Raw genomic sequence first — 15,713 nt, 5'->3', positions numbered from 1 at the left:
TTCTCGAGATGCTAAGAGCAACCAACCGACAAAATCATTTTCCAATTTCTTCCCCATCTTGTAAAAAGGTTTGTACACCGAATCCCCTAATTCATCAAGATAATTAAGGGCATTAGCTTCTTTGAGCTTGAAAAATAGTTGTGACCATGGGTCTTCAGCATTCTCTGAGCTCCCAGGAGGGAGAGAATTTGGAGAGGTTTCAGTAGTTGAAGAAGCTGATGGATTCCCAAACTACCTCCAGATCCATCATTATACTTCTGCTCCTCTAGAGCCACTCCTGGTACCAATTTTGTATTAGTCAGGGTTCTTTAGAGTCACAGAAGTTATGATAGTCTCTATGTAGTAAAGGAATTTATTGCAGACTTACAGTCTGTAGTCCAACTCCCAACAATCAACTCCCAACAATGGTCGGCAGCAGCTGTGAATGGAAGTCCAAGGATCCAGCAGTTGCTCAGTCCCACAAGGCAAGCAACTGAAAAAGAGCGAGCTTTCCTTCTTCCTTATATAGGTCTCCAGCAATTGATTGAACTCGTAGATCTTCCAGTCTTAATCTTCTAGGATTCATAGCCACTATGCCACCACACCTTTAATCCCAGATGATCTTGAACTCATATATCTCTCTATCTTAATCCTCTGGGATTCGTAGCCACTATACCTCAAGATCTCCATGCCAAGATTCAGGTCGGAAACTTGTTATCTCTCAGCCTCCAGATTAAGGCCAGGTGAGCCTTCTAATTCTGGATTGTAGTTCATTTCAGATGTAATCAAGTTGACAACCAGGAATAGCCACTACAGAATTTTTAACATGGTTGAGACTGCTATAGACTATGGGGACTTTTGAAATTGGACTAAATGTGTTTGTTCTTCATTATGTTATATTTAGATGTGGCCCCTATAGATGTATATGTTTGAGCAAGTCTATGGGGACCAGGGAGTGGAATATGATGGTTTGTATATGCTTGGAGCAGGGACTGGCACTATTAGGAGGTGTAGCCATGTTGGAGTAGATGTGTCACTGTGGTTGTGGGCTTTATTACATTCATCCTAGCTGTATGGAACCCAGTCTTCCCAGAACCGCTTCGGAATAAGAAGTGGAACTCTCAGCTCCTCCAGCCCCGAGTCTGCCTGGATGCCGCCATGCCCCTGCCTTGATGATACTGGACTGAACCTCTGAACCTGTAAGCCAGGCCCAATTAAATGTTGTCCTTATAAGAGTTGCCATGGTCATGGTGTCTGTCCACAGCAGTAAATCCCTAAGTAAGACAGACCTCATCTTCTAGCCCATCCCCATTCCTAAGCATTAGCTCCTAATACCCAGAAACACGTTTTCCCCAGAACCACTACTGGCTGCACCTAGCAGGAATCCAGAACTCCCTACCAGCAACACACAAACACCACAGCCTTCTAAGAACTGGAGAGCACAGAAGAAACCAAAAAACAAAGCCCACCCAACAAAGACAGGACCAATTACCAGCACTTAGAATTAAAATCTTCTCAAACCCATATGCCTAGACGCCTGCATAAAAACACAATCAATAAAAGCCAGACAGCCTGTCTCCACCGGAGCCCAGCAGCCCTACCATAGCAGGTTCTGAATATTCCAATATAACTGAAACACAAGATAAAGACCTTAAAGTAGCCTTTATGAATGATCGCGAGCCTGAAAGAAGGAATGAACAAATCCCTCAAAGAAACCTATGAAAACACAAACAGATCTGAAAGTAGAAGTCAAATCAACAAACAAACTCAAACTCAGGGATATCTGGATAAAAAAAAAAAAAAATTTAGGCATTTGAACAGAAGCCTCAGAGGCAAGCCTCACTAACAGGATACAAGAGATGAAAGAGAATCTCAGGCATTGAAGACAGGATAGAAGAAATGGATACCTCAGCCGAAGAAAATGTTAAATCTAAAAAATCCTGGCCCAAAACATCCAAGAAATATGGGACAGTGTGAAAAGACCAAATCTAAGGATAATAGAAATAGAAGGAAGAGAAGAAATCCAAGTTGAAGACAGAGAAAAAAAATTGTCTTTTTTTTTTGTTTTTTGTTTTTATGGAGCTGGTGAGATGGCTCAGCGGGTAAGAGCACCGACTGCTCTTCCGAAGATCCTGAGTTCAATTCCCAGCAACCACATGGTGGCTCACAATCACCCATAACGAGATCTGACGCCCTCTTCTGGTACATCTGAAGACAGCTACAGTGTATTACGCCGGAGCGAGCAGGCCATCCTGAGCCCAATTCCCAGCAACTACATGATGGCTCACGGCCATCTGTAAAACTACAGTGTACTCATACACATAAAATAAATAAATCTTTAAAAAAAAAATTGTTTTTTTCGAGACAGGGTTTCTCTGTGTCCTGGAACTCACTCTGTAGACCAGGCTGGCTTCAAACTCAGAAATCTGCCTGCCTCTGCCTCCCAAGTGCTGGGATTAAAGGCATGCGCCACCACTGCCTGTCAGAGAAAATATTTTTAACAAAACCATAAAAGAAAATTTTCCGGGGGCTGGAGAGATGGATCAGCGGTTGAAAGCACTGACTACTCTTCTATAGTAGAAGTTCTGTAGTAGAAGTCCTGAGTTCAATTCCCAGCAACCACATGATGGCTCACAATCATCTGTAATGGAATCTGATGCCCTCTTCTGGTGTGTCTGAAGATAGCTACAGTGTACTCGTATACATTAAATAAATAAATAAATAAATAAATAAATAAATAAATCCCTTTTTTTTTTTCGAGACAGGGTTTCTCTGTATAGCCCTGGCTGTCCTGGAACTCACTCTGTAGACCAGACTGGTCTCAAACTCAGAAATCCTCCTGCCTCTGCTTCCCAAGTGCTGGGAGGATTAAAGGTGTGTGCCACCAGTGCCTAGCAGCAGATCTCTGAGTTTTAGGTCAGCCTGGTCTACAGAGTAAGTTTTAGGACAGCCAAGGCTGCACAGAGAAACCCTGTCTTTAAAAAAAAAAAAAGACATAGACTTCCAGAATGGATGTGAAAACAGGATCCCTCCTTCTGCTATATCCAAGAAGCACACCTTAATATCAAAGATGGACACGCCTAGGAAAAAGGATGGAAAATTTTTCCAAGCCCCATGCCCTGCAGTAGAGGGCCAACAGGAACTGAACTCAAGGTGTCTTTGCAGGTCCTTGTCTCATAAGAGTGAGGGCTTTTCCTTTTATTGTTTTTGTTTTTTCATTATCTTATTTTTAAACTTAATTTTATTTATATTGTTCCACTCTCTTTTTATCCCACAGTTCCTCTGTGTATATACTGTGGATTCTAGTTTAGTGTTTTGTTTTGTTTTTTTTATGGGATTTCTGTGTGCTAACAATGAATGGAATGTCTGTACACTGATGTCTGTGTCTCATGCCTTCTCTTGGACGCCTTTACTCCTGCTTGTTTTGTCCTATTCTGATGTGTTTTTGTTTTATCGTATTATTATACTGTGTTAATTATATTATATTTATATATTATATTATATTATGTTATAATCCCTTAGAAGCCTATTTGTTTTTCTTTTTCAAAACAAGATTTCTCTGTGTAGTTCTGGTTGTCCTGGAATTTGTCTTGCCTGGAACTCACTTGCCTCTGCCTCCACCCTGTTAGTTTTCAAAGGGAGACAGAAAGGAGGTAGATCTGGATGGGAGGGAAGGAGAGGAGGAATTGGCAGTGGTAGAGGGAGGGGAAACCATAATCAGGATGAGGCAAAAACATGAGGAAAAAAGCCTATTATCAATAAAAGTAGGAAATGCACCTCTGAAGGGGTCAAATGTGTGGTCCTCTCTACTTTTGGTTTAGAGGGGAGATTTGGGCCTTTTGGGTCAGACAACAGATAGATGCTTTGGGCTGAAGAGATGGCTCCATGATTAAGAGCACTGGCTGCTCTTTGAGAGGTCCTGAGTTCAATTCCCAGGAAGCACATGGTGGCTCAAAACCCTCTTGTAATGGGATCCAGTCCTCTTCTGGCGTTCAGGTGCATGTTCAGATAGAATACTCAGATATTAGGTACATAAATAAATCTTAAAAATAATATTTAGATGCCTGTCTACTTACTGTTACATGATAGGTTGGATTTATAGTTTACAAAGTTCCTGGTGGGTACTCTTAGACAGGCCGTGGCTGTCTTTCAAGGAGTCCTTAGGCCCCTCCCTGGGAGAAATTTGAGAGGGTCTTGCAAGTTTCTAGAAATCTGGCCCTAAAATTGAAGATGTGCTTGCTGACTGTAGTAGAAGGGCCTGGCTGAATCTTCACAGATACAGAGGCATCTGGGCTGCCATTCTGCCACTCTAGAAATAGTGTCCTTTGATGATTTTTTATTTGTTTATAATTGTTGTATATGTACATGATATGTGTATGTACATGATACACATGTGTGCATGACCCATATGTGTACATGATGCATGCATGTATATGATAAACATAAACGTGTGTACATGATACATGTGTGCACATGATGTATACATGTGTGTACACGATACATGTATGTGCACGATGCATGCATTTATGCATGCTAGGTGAGAGTAGCAGAAGATAACTGTGTGGAGTTGGTTCCCTCCTTCCCCCTTACATGGGTTCCAGGAATTAAACCATGGATCTCCTGGTTTGTGGCCTACATGAGCCGACTCATCCTGCAGCCCCTTAAATGTTTTACAATTTTATTTAGGCTTTGAATCTTTTCCTCCAATAACTCGTAGAAGTTGGACAAAGAGAAAAAGAGAGGTTTGTTTTGTTTTGAAGTAAGGGGTGGTTGGATTTCCTTTTGGGCTGTGCTGAGGTGGCATTTTTGTTTTGTTTTGTTTTTTTTGTTTTTTGAGACAGGGTTTCTCTATGTAGCCTTGGCTGTCCTGGCACTCACTTTGTAGACCAGGCTGGCCTCGAACTCAGAAATCCGCCTGCCTCTGCCTCCCAAGTGCTAGGATTAAAGGCGTGCGCCACCACCGCCCTGAGGTGGCATTTTTAAGGTGGTGTACACTGCCAAACGTCTCAGCCTTTGTGGGTTCTGAGGATCCAACCCACAGTTCTGTTCTGCTATGGACTGGAATCATAAAAAACTTAGGGAATTGTTTTCCTGCCAACGCTGGAGAATGCCATGTTTTTATAAAACACTTTGGCAGATGGGTATATTTTCTCACTCCTTTAAAAATATCTATTTTATTATTGTACATATGTGATGTGCACATGTGTGTAGGTGCCCACTGAGGACAGCAGGGGTGCTGGATTCCCTGGAGTTGGAGTCACAGGCAGTTGTGAGCCACCCAGTGTGGTACTGCGAGCTAACCTCTGGTCCTCGAAAGAGCAGCAGGTGCTCTTAACCAGGGAGTCATCTCTCTAGCCCCTCAGTTATATATTTGCTTATTGAGTCAAGGTCTCATTATGTAGCCCTGGCTGCTCTGGAACTCCTATAAAGACCAGGCTGCCCTTGAACTCACAGAGATCCATCTGCCTCTATCTCCCAAGTGCTAGGACTAAAGGTATGTGCCACACACTTTTTCAGGATTTAAGAAAATGTCTGTCTGTCTGTCTGTCTGTCTGTCTGTCTATCTATCTGTCTATTTAATTCTATTTAATTTAATTTTTTGAGACAGGGTTTCTCTGTGTAACCGTCTTTTTTTTTTTTTAAGAGATAATCTTTCCTAGGTTTGAACCGTTAGCCTGGATCTCAATGAAGATGCTGATTTTGTTATTGATAGCATTCAAGGTTTAACCCTGTCTAAGTGTGAGAATAAAAGATTGTTAAGAGCTAGACAGGCTACTAGAGGAGAAAAGTCATCCGTGGTCTTCCCTAGGGGTCACTCCTGTGTGCTACAATACTGACCTGCCAGGCAAGATGCGCTTACTGGTGCTCCAGCGGCATGAACATTAGGGGACAACCAACTTTCTGATTGGATTTGAAGCCTACCTCACAGAAGGGAATTCTTTTTCAGTGTATGGGTGTTTTGCCTGGCACATATTTATGTGTGCCATGTGCATGAAGTCAGGAGAGAGAGTCAGATCCTATGGAAGTGGAGTTCAAAACTAGCATCATTATTTAGGTGCTGGGAACTAAACCTGGGTCCTCTGGAAGAGCAGCAAGTGCTCTGAACCACTGAACCATCTCTCCCGCCCCAGAAGGCACTTCTTGCCTGACTGTATACCTGGCACAAAGCCCATGGCCCTGTAGTTCATAGGCCCATGATGGTGTCGGGGAGGTCCTACTACTGTTATATGGGTGAAGGGATATGTTGTCAAACTGCTTTCTAAATGATTATAGTGATAAATTCATGCTGTTCTCAGCCTGGGTAAGCGTCTTCCTACAGTGGTCAACAGTTAGTGGGGAGTCTTACAAACAATTGAAGTGCTGAGAATAAATCATTGTTGACTACTTAGCCTTAGGTAGCATGCAGGGAACATCCTCAAAGAAGGACCAGGAAGAACATAAGAGCGGGAGGGTGGGGAGGAGCGCCGTGGGACACTGTCTTCCGGACATGATGTGGTCACTGCCCTCAAAACAGCTGTGGTCACCTGCATGAGATTGAGTCAACAAACTCAGTCAACATTCCAGAAGGCAGCATGAACTGGACTCAGTATGTTACAGGGACAACAGAAGGGGACATGAGAGTGGGAGAGGATGTCTAGGGGGTTAGGATAGTTGAAGTTTGAAAATAAATTCTATGTATGAAAACCAAGGAAGAAAATTACATAAGAGGTACCCAGGAGTTAGAAATACAGCTTGACGGCTTGTGACTCGGACGGTAGATCACTCACCTCACAGGCACGAGGTACTAAGTTTGATCCCACAGAAAGGAAAAGAGGAATTAAAACTATGCTTGCAAATGACTTCATTCACAGAACATCCCAAGGGAGTCACTGAAGATTAATTATTGCAGAGAAGAACTGAAAGCCTCAGTGAGATTCCACTTCGCCACCGTCAGGACGACTGCGATAAGCACAAATTGGAAGAATCAGAAAACCTAAGTGTTGGCAAGATCGAAAAGAAATGGTGGTGGAGCATGCCTTTAATCTCAGTACTCTGGAGGCAGGGGCAGGCAGAGCTGTGAGTTCAAGGTCAGTCTGGTTTTCAGAGAAGTTCCAGGATAGCCAAGGCTGCATAGAGAGATGGTTTCAAAAAACAACTGTAACAAAAAAGTGTAGAGAAATTTAAACCTTGGGACCACTGAGATAGCTCAGGAGGTGGGTGTGCCCGATGCTAAACCTGAGTTCAATCCAAATAGTCCACAATGGTGAGAGGAGAGGTACTGACCCTTGAAAGGTGGTGTCCTTTAACATCTGTCTACACATGCATAGTGTCCCCACCACAGAAACTAAAGAAATGTCATGATATTTTTTCAATTCATGTACTGTTTGTTGGTGAGCATGGAAAGGGTGCAGTTGCAGGCTTGATAGAAGAGTCAGTGACTAAAGCATGTGCTGTTCAGGAAAGAGGAGCTGAGTGTGAACCTGGGTAAGCATGGGCACAGTAGTGATTCTCCATAATCCCAGAGCTCCTACCGCAAGACTGAGGTGGAGACAGCGGAGTTCTCTGGAGTAGAGACCAGCCAATCTGATACTCAGGGCAGCAGACAATGGCAAAGAGACCCTGTCGTAGATAAGAGGAAATGTCAGGATTTCTGTTCTCTACATAGGAGCCACAGTGTGTCTACTCATGCGTAAACATGCACACACAGACAGTGTGTGTGTGGGGGGGGTCAGAAGACAAACTTGTGAGGGTCCGTACTCTCCTTCCATGTGGAACCCAGGGATCAAACTTGGGTCACCTGGCTTAGTGACAAGGACCGTTACCCTCTGATCCATTTTGAAGACTCACTAAAATAAAAAAAATTGTAAAGAGGTGTAGTTGCTCTGAAGAGCAGTGTAGTGGCTGCTCCAAAAGGTAAATATAGAACCGCGTCTGCTTCAGAGAGTCCAGAAGAACTGAGATCAGACTCTCAAACAGGACTATTTATAATTGCTCAAAGATGGAAACAGCCTGAATACCTATCGGCGGACAAATAAAGACAGTGTGGGGTAGAGAGAGGGCCTAGCTGGTTACCTGCTTGCCCAGCTGAGACTGACAACCTGGGCTCAGATCCCCGAATCCATGTAAGACTGGACACAGTAGCACCCCTTACAAGAAGATGGGGTTCGTTATGGACAGGGGAGTTGCTAAACACACGTTGAGCCTGCTAGCATGGTATAAATGGTGGTAAATAAAAGAGACCCTGGCACAAACAAGCTGGAAGGTAAGAATTGGTACCCATGTGGCCCCTACCACATGTGCTGCATGTGTGCTCACACGCGCGCGTGCGCGTGTGCACGCGCGCACGCACACACACACACACACACACACAGAGAAAGAGAGAACCTAGCAAAAAGAAATTGTGATACTTACATACAAGTGAACTATTATTCATCTATAAAAAGAATTTTATCATATGCTACCATATAGGCAAACCTTGAAAACACTGTGTTTATTATATAGTAGAGCTGACCCTGGGCTGGGGCTCCAGTGAGCCGACTCAAGGGAGTGAGCACAGGAGAGCTGGCTCTGCCTTTTGTCTGCTGTGTGATGGCAAGGCTGAAGGAGAGCTTTCTGTCTCCCTGTCCCTTGTCCCTCATCATCTATGTCAGCTGGCCCAGGGGTCATGAGAATGGGATGACTGGCCATGTCTCTCACAGGTTATAACACTTAGGAGAGCAATGCCTGCATCTCACCTGGGCAGCAGGGTAGAGCTGGACCTCTTTGGGGGGGGGCGGGGTTAGGCATGGGGGGAGTGTTGCTGGTGAGCCGGCCCTAAGGGTGTGATGGGGGAAAGTAGGTGGGCTGACCCAGATACCTGTCAGGTCTAGATTCAGGACTTAGAACTGGCTCATCTACCCCATTGATTAACTGCAGCATGAAGGGGCAGGTCCTACAGATCCAAAACTACAGGATCTCCATGACACAGGGCAACAACAGGATATTCAAGAGGAGTCCCAGTGAGGATGCAGCATTGACAGAGTAGCAAAAGCCAGAAGCCTCCTACCAGACCAACAAGTCATAGCAGTGAACATTTGCAAGGAAAGAGGTGTGGACAAAAGGGTATGCTGTGAGAAACACTGTAACATAATACAGCTTCCACAATGATATTTTTTTCTCTGTTGGGGGGAAGGGGAAATGAGTAGGATTAGGGTACATGATGTAAAAAAATCACAAAGAAGCAATAATTTTTTTAAAAAAAGCAAAGAAAACATTGTGTCTAATGAAGTAAGTCAGATACAGGGTACAAGCAGTGTGGGCTCTATTGTGAGGCATCAAAATCCTTACACTCAGATCAGAAACCAGGATGTTAGTTCCCAGGGGTCTGAGGAGCTGCTGTCCGGTGGGGATATACCATTTCAATTAAACAGGATATAAAGCATCCTGGAGATTTGCCTACAATACTGTGTTTGCAGTTAAGCCCTAGTTTAAAATTTTAAAAGCTCTCTCTCTCTCTCTCTCTCTCTCTCTTTCTCTCTCTCTGTTTCCCACCTGTCTATTTCACACACACACACATACACACACACACACAGGGGTGTGCACATACATTTAATTTTTTAATTTAATTTTAATTTTAAATAAATTATTAAATTAATTAATTATATATATACATATATGCATACATATACATACATGCACGCATAAATATATATACATACACTGTAGACTGTAGCTGTCTTCAGACACACTGGAAGAGGGCATCAGATCCCTTTATGAATGGATGTAAGCCATTATATGGTTGATGGGAGTTGAACTCAGAACCTATGGAAGAGCAGTCAGTGCTCTTAACTGCTGAGCCATCTCTCCAGCCCCTAATTTTAAGTTTTTGACTACACAGTATTTCTCTGTGTAGTCCTGGATGTCCTGGAACTTGCTCTGTAGCCCAGGGTGGCCTCAAATTCAGAGCTGCCTCTGCTTCCTGAATGCTGGGATTAAAGGTGTGCTCCACCACTACTTGACATGCTTTATTTATTTATTTGTTTGTTTGTTTATTTATTTATTTTTAGGCAGGGCCTCACTATTTATCCCTGCTGGCATGGAACTTACTATGTAGATCAGGCTGGCCTTGAATACAAAGAGGTCCACTTGTTTCTACTGCTTCAGTACGAAATTAATGGTGTATATGCCATCACGCCCAAGATATACTATATATTTTGACCAAAAAAATAGATTAATTAATAAAAATAGCAGTGTCCGAGAATTTAAAGCCAATATGTGCCACGCACACTTTGCATGAAGGCAGTATCTGAGGCGTAAACTTCAAGGAAAGTCAGTCTCCTGCCTCCGCATTGTCGCCTGGCACCCCAAACTCAGAGGTGGCCCAGATATGTCCTCGTACTTGTGTGCTAGGAACTCACCAAGATATCATTTTCTTACAGCTAGCAAGAGAAAATTCGGACATTGCTTTCTGACCTTCACCAATGTTTCTAACTATCCTAGTTTAATGTTTTCAGTACTAGAGAGTAATTGAAAGGTTTCTCTCACTCTAGGATATTAGCTGAAAGAGTTAGGTCGGGATTCCCCTCTGCCTGCCTCCAGCAAGAACCAGAGAATTAGCATAAGAATACCTCAACAGGGAGGGCTCCATCCCTCTTCCTCCTGCTTCACATCTAGCTACCAGACCCTGCTGACCTTGGTGTGGGGGGTCACTTGTCTACGTTACTTCAGTCTAGCACTAAGACTGGGGGAAGAAAGACTTGGACTCACGTGCAGGACTAGCACTAGAACTTAGATGGGCTAGGACTCAGATTCACGTATCTCTCGCAGTCCCCCTGGCCCAGAGCACTTTGGCCCCCGGGGGATGCAGCACCAGTTCAGAGGAGATAGCTGCTGCTTTAGACCCAGTATGTTTCAGATAGCCTCAGAGGTACCTCAACTGTTGAGCTGCCAGATTTTTCATTTCTCTTTTGCAATGATTGTAAAAGCCTCATGTCATTTTTAAAGAAATACACTCAGATCTTACATCACTCGTGTGTAGTCTGTTTGTCAAAAGCCGAATCCCGTGCACACCTGGTCAGAATCCCTCGTCCCGTGGAACAAGGGACCCCCCCCCCCCCGCAAGAAACACCGGTCTGCGGCAAATATGCAAAAATTAACTATTTCCATACAACTTTTAAACTTCTATTTCTTTTACGTTTTCAGTGGGGGGGGGGCGAAGAAGTGAGAGAGAGCAGGGGGGAGGGTGGCGGCAGGGAGGATGGAGAAAGTCAAAAGACACCTTTGAGGAGTTAGGCCACTGTAGAGCCACCTCTCTCCTTCCAGTGAGGGTTTTATGGACTGAGCTCTGCTATCAGGCTCACACAGAAAGTGTCTTTACACACTGAGCCATCTCACTCAACACACATCAGTCTTTTTTTTTTTAAATAAATGTTTTTTAAGATTTATTTATTTATTATATGTAAGTACACTGTAGCTGTCTTCAGACACTCCAGAAGAGGGAGTCAGACCTTGTTATGGGTAGTTGTGAGCCACCATGTGGTTGCTGGAATTTGAACTCAGGACCTTCAGAAGAGCAGTGTGTGCTCTTATCCTCTTGAGCCATCTTTCCAGACCAACACACAGCAATCCTATTTTATTTTCTTCCTCATCTTTCTTTCACTCTTTCTTTCTTTCCTTCCTTCTTTCTTTTATTTGATTTATTTTAAGACATCTCACTATGTAGCCCTGGTTGGGCTGAAACTCTCTATGATGATCAGGCTAGCCTTGAACCCATAAACAAAAAACCTTCCTATCCCTGCTAGGGACTAAAATTAAAGGCCTGTCCCCATGTGGTCACTTGAATGAGGATGTCCCTGTGCTCTCCACTATGTGAACACTTGGTCTCTGATGCTCTTTGGGGAGTTTGTGGAGGGGAGATGGAACCTTGCTTGAGGATGTGCATCACTAGGGGTGGGCTTTGAGAATCTGAGTGAACCTGCCACCATGCCTGCTGCCTGCCTCCCTGCCACAATGAAGCCTAATCCCTCTGCAACCATAACCAAAAAGTTCTTCCTCCACAAACTCCCCAAAGAGCATCAGAGACCAAGTGTTCACATAGTGGAGAGCACAGGGACATCCTCATTCAAATAACCACATGGGGACAGGCCTTTAATTTTAGCCCCTAGCAGATGTAAGCTGCCATCAAAGAATCTTGAGCCAGGTAGTGGTGGCTCATGCCTTTAATCCCAGCATTTGGGAGGCAGAGGCAGGCAGATTTCTGAGTTCGAGGCCAGCCTGGTCTACAGAGTGAGTTCTAGGACAGCCAGGGTTACACAGAGAAACCCTGTATTGGGAAAAAAAAAAAAAAAAAAGAAAGAACAATCTTGAAAAAGAATAAAGTTGACAGACTCACCCTTCTCATCTTTAAAATGTACTACCAAGCCTTGGAGGCCAATACCTGGTGGCACTGGCTTAAGAATGAATGCACAAGCTTGCTCATATACACCTTGGATCCCAGCCCTCAGGAGCAGAGGGTAAGTGGGTATCTGTGAGTTCAGGGCTTGGTTGACATAGCAAGTTCCATGCCAGCCAGGACTACTAAGAACTTGTCTCAAAAACAAAACATACAAAATAAAAGAATACCTCCACAGATTGGTGGACTAGAATAGAGTGTTCAGAAAGAAATCCACAGTACTAATCAGTCAATAGATTTTGGACAAGGATGCCAAGACATTGCTGCCGGAGGCGTGATGGGCATCAATACTGCTTCACAAGAGTTGAAGAAGGCCCTCAACCATGGTGGAATTCACAAAGCTGCTGAAACCTTACGTGTAAGCCCAGCATGTGTGCTTGCATCCAATGGTGATAAGCCAATAATGTCGAGTCGGTGAGGGCCCTTTGTGGTGGACACCAAGCTAACCTAATTAAGGCTGAAAACAAGCAGAACCCAGGAGAACTGGCAGGCCTCTGTGGAACTGACAGAAAGGGGAAACCCTGTACAGTAGGCTGATTGCAGTTCATATAGTGGTTAAGGGCTGTGGGAAAAAAATTTTTCAGGCCTGGGATGTCTTTGAAGAGTACTTCAAATACAAAAAAAAAAAAAAAAAAAAAAAAAGAATACATTGTGAAAGTACTATGTCCAAAGCAGGAGCACAACACAACTTATTCACATGACGGAGTTTTCCAATGTAGACATAAGTGAGAAATGGGGCATAGTAGCATGTACCTGAAGTTCTAGAACTTGGGAGGCAGAGGCAGGGGGATCTGAATTTGAAGCTTGTCTAGGCTCTAGGTGTAGAGACCAATCTGAAAACAAAAAGGGAAAAGCAAAACAACCAAACATGGCTGTTATTAGATTTGCCTCTTAGGAAGCGGTTCTAGCAATGTTATAAATGTGCTATAGAAGAAGGAAAAGCATAATGCGCTCAGAAAGTAAGATGGCTGACAGATTGGCCAGGGGCCTAGTGCAGTGGAATCGGAACTCAGTCAGGTAGCCTTTGTAGAGATAGAGCGAAAGGGAAAGAGTCCGGATCAAGAATGCCTTCTCCCCACGGTGGCAGCACCCTGAGGTGCTGCTAGGACACACAAGTCAGAGCCACAGGTTCAGGGGCAGGGGGGTTGAGTCAGAGACACAGGTTGCAGATTGGCAACTGAGGCTGGTAATTGAGGCTACGGGTAAGTATGAGATAGTATGGGGTGCTGGTGGACCACAAGAGAGGCTAAAAGGCTTGGCATATGGAAAAGGGAGCCACTGGGGGGGCTGGAGAGATGGCTCAGTGCAACACCTGTCCAGCATGCGCAAGTCCTGAGGTTTGTCCCATGAACCAGAGAAAAAGAAATGTTTTACAGTGAGAATTTTGGAATTTTAGTTTCTTTAAAAAATACAGAAATAGCCGAGTAGTGGTGGCGCAGGCCTTTAATCCCAGCACTTGGGAGGCAGAGGCAGGCGGATTTCTGAGTTCAAGGCCAGCCTGATCTACAGAGTGAGTTTCAGGACAGCCAGGGCTACACAGAGAAACCTTGTCTCAAAAAACAAGGAAAACAAAACAAAAAAACAAAAACAAAAATAAAAATATCCTGCTCCTTCGTAGTAGGGAATTCAATCAAAAAATATAGAAATATAAGAATATGTTTTTGATTAATCCCAGGTGTGGGGATATGGGGCTGCTTTACAGCAGTTGAGCATGATTGGCCTTACGCTCTAGCAGAGACGTGGTTTTGCCAACTGCAGATAGTTTCTGCGATTGTGTGACATTTGGAATTCTGGGGACTTCTCAGAGGGTACATACATGCTAAGGTCCCAAGAGGCACGGTGGGTTGTTGGTTGTTGTTGGTCATAGTTTGTTTTTTTGTTTTTTGTTTTTTTTTAAGATTTATTTATTATTATATGTAAGTACAATGTAGCTGTCTTCAGACACACCAGAAGAGGGCGTCATATCTCATTACAGATGGTTGTGAGCCACCATGTGGTTGCTGGGATTTGAACTCAGGACCTTCGGAAGAGCAGTCAGTGCTCTTAACCGCTGAGCCATCTCTGCAGCCCTCATAGTTTGTTAAGTAGTCATGTGGAAAGGAGGAGGAGGAGGAGGAGGAGGAGGAGGAGGAAGAAGAAGAAGAAATAATAATTATATATCCTGACAGTAAAGATCAACCTTGACCTATGGAACTCAACGTTCCTAGTCAGCAGGATGTAGTGTACTATCACCCCTTTCTGGTCCCTGACTTTATTCTGGGATCTCTTAACTTTCATCTCTAATCTTTTTTCTCTCTTATCTGTGTTTGGGGGTTGAAAAGGTGGAAGAAAAGAGATGGAGAAGGGTGGAAGAAAGAACCCATCAAGTAGGAAAAGACTGACTACAATGTTTCTTTTTTTTTTTTTAATTTATAGATAATTTATTCTGAACTTTAGATCAAGATTTAGACACATAGGAAGTTTCAAATAAAACAAAATGTAGAAGAGAATAAGAATGTCTGTTGTTTATAAAGTCTACAAAACTTTGCTATCAACACCTAAAGTAAAATGGGAACAAAAATGACTCTAAATAGGTTATAATATTAGATGACCCAAAAGAAGCATTTCATATTATGATTACAGGACTACCGCTGGCCTTGTGCAGGCAGTATCTGCGTGGCACAGAAGAGGCAGAAAGCCTCGAACAGGGAGAAAGAGCTGGTGAGGAAGTGAAGGCCAAGCAGAGACTAGCCAGTCACAAAGCCTGAGTGTGTGAGCAGCTGAGGGAGTGGGAAGTGGTTTGGGGGCTGCAGCTTCTCCTCACAAGCGGGACACTTACTGTGCTTCTCTCTCTCTCTCTCTCTCTCTCTCTCTCTCTCTCTCTCTCTCTCTCTCTCTCTCTCTCCTCCCTTCTTCCCTCCCTCCCCCTCTCTCCTCTATCCCTCTCTCTCTCTCTCTCACTCTCACTCTCTCTCATTCTCTCTCTCCTCCCTCTTTCCCTCCCTCCCCCTCTCTCCCTCTCTCTCCTCTCTCCTCTCTCTTTCTCTCTCTCTTCCTTTCTCCCTTTCTCTTGACAGGTCCTTCCTTTGTAGTTCAGGCTGGCCTTGAACTCTTCTTTTGACTCTGCTCCTCGGTGCTGGGGTTCTGGATGTGCACCACTGCACCTAGCCTATCTGCTTAACCTGTTTTTCTTTTTCTCTTGTGGTTCTAGGCATGGAACCCGGGGCCTGTATATGTTAGGCAACTGCTTTATACCTGAGTTGCATGCCCTTAAGTGCGCGCACGCTCTCTCTCTCCCCCTCTCCCCCCACCTCTGTGTGTGTGTGTGTGTGTGTGTGTGTGTGTG

This window comes from Mastomys coucha, unplaced genomic scaffold, assembly GCF_008632895.1.
Source record: "Mastomys coucha isolate ucsf_1 unplaced genomic scaffold, UCSF_Mcou_1 pScaffold21, whole genome shotgun sequence".
Classification (NCBI taxonomy): Eukaryota; Metazoa; Chordata; class Mammalia; order Rodentia; family Muridae; genus Mastomys; species Mastomys coucha.
The sequence above is the reverse complement of the archived record's forward strand: the minus strand, read 5'-3'. Positions refer to the sequence as shown.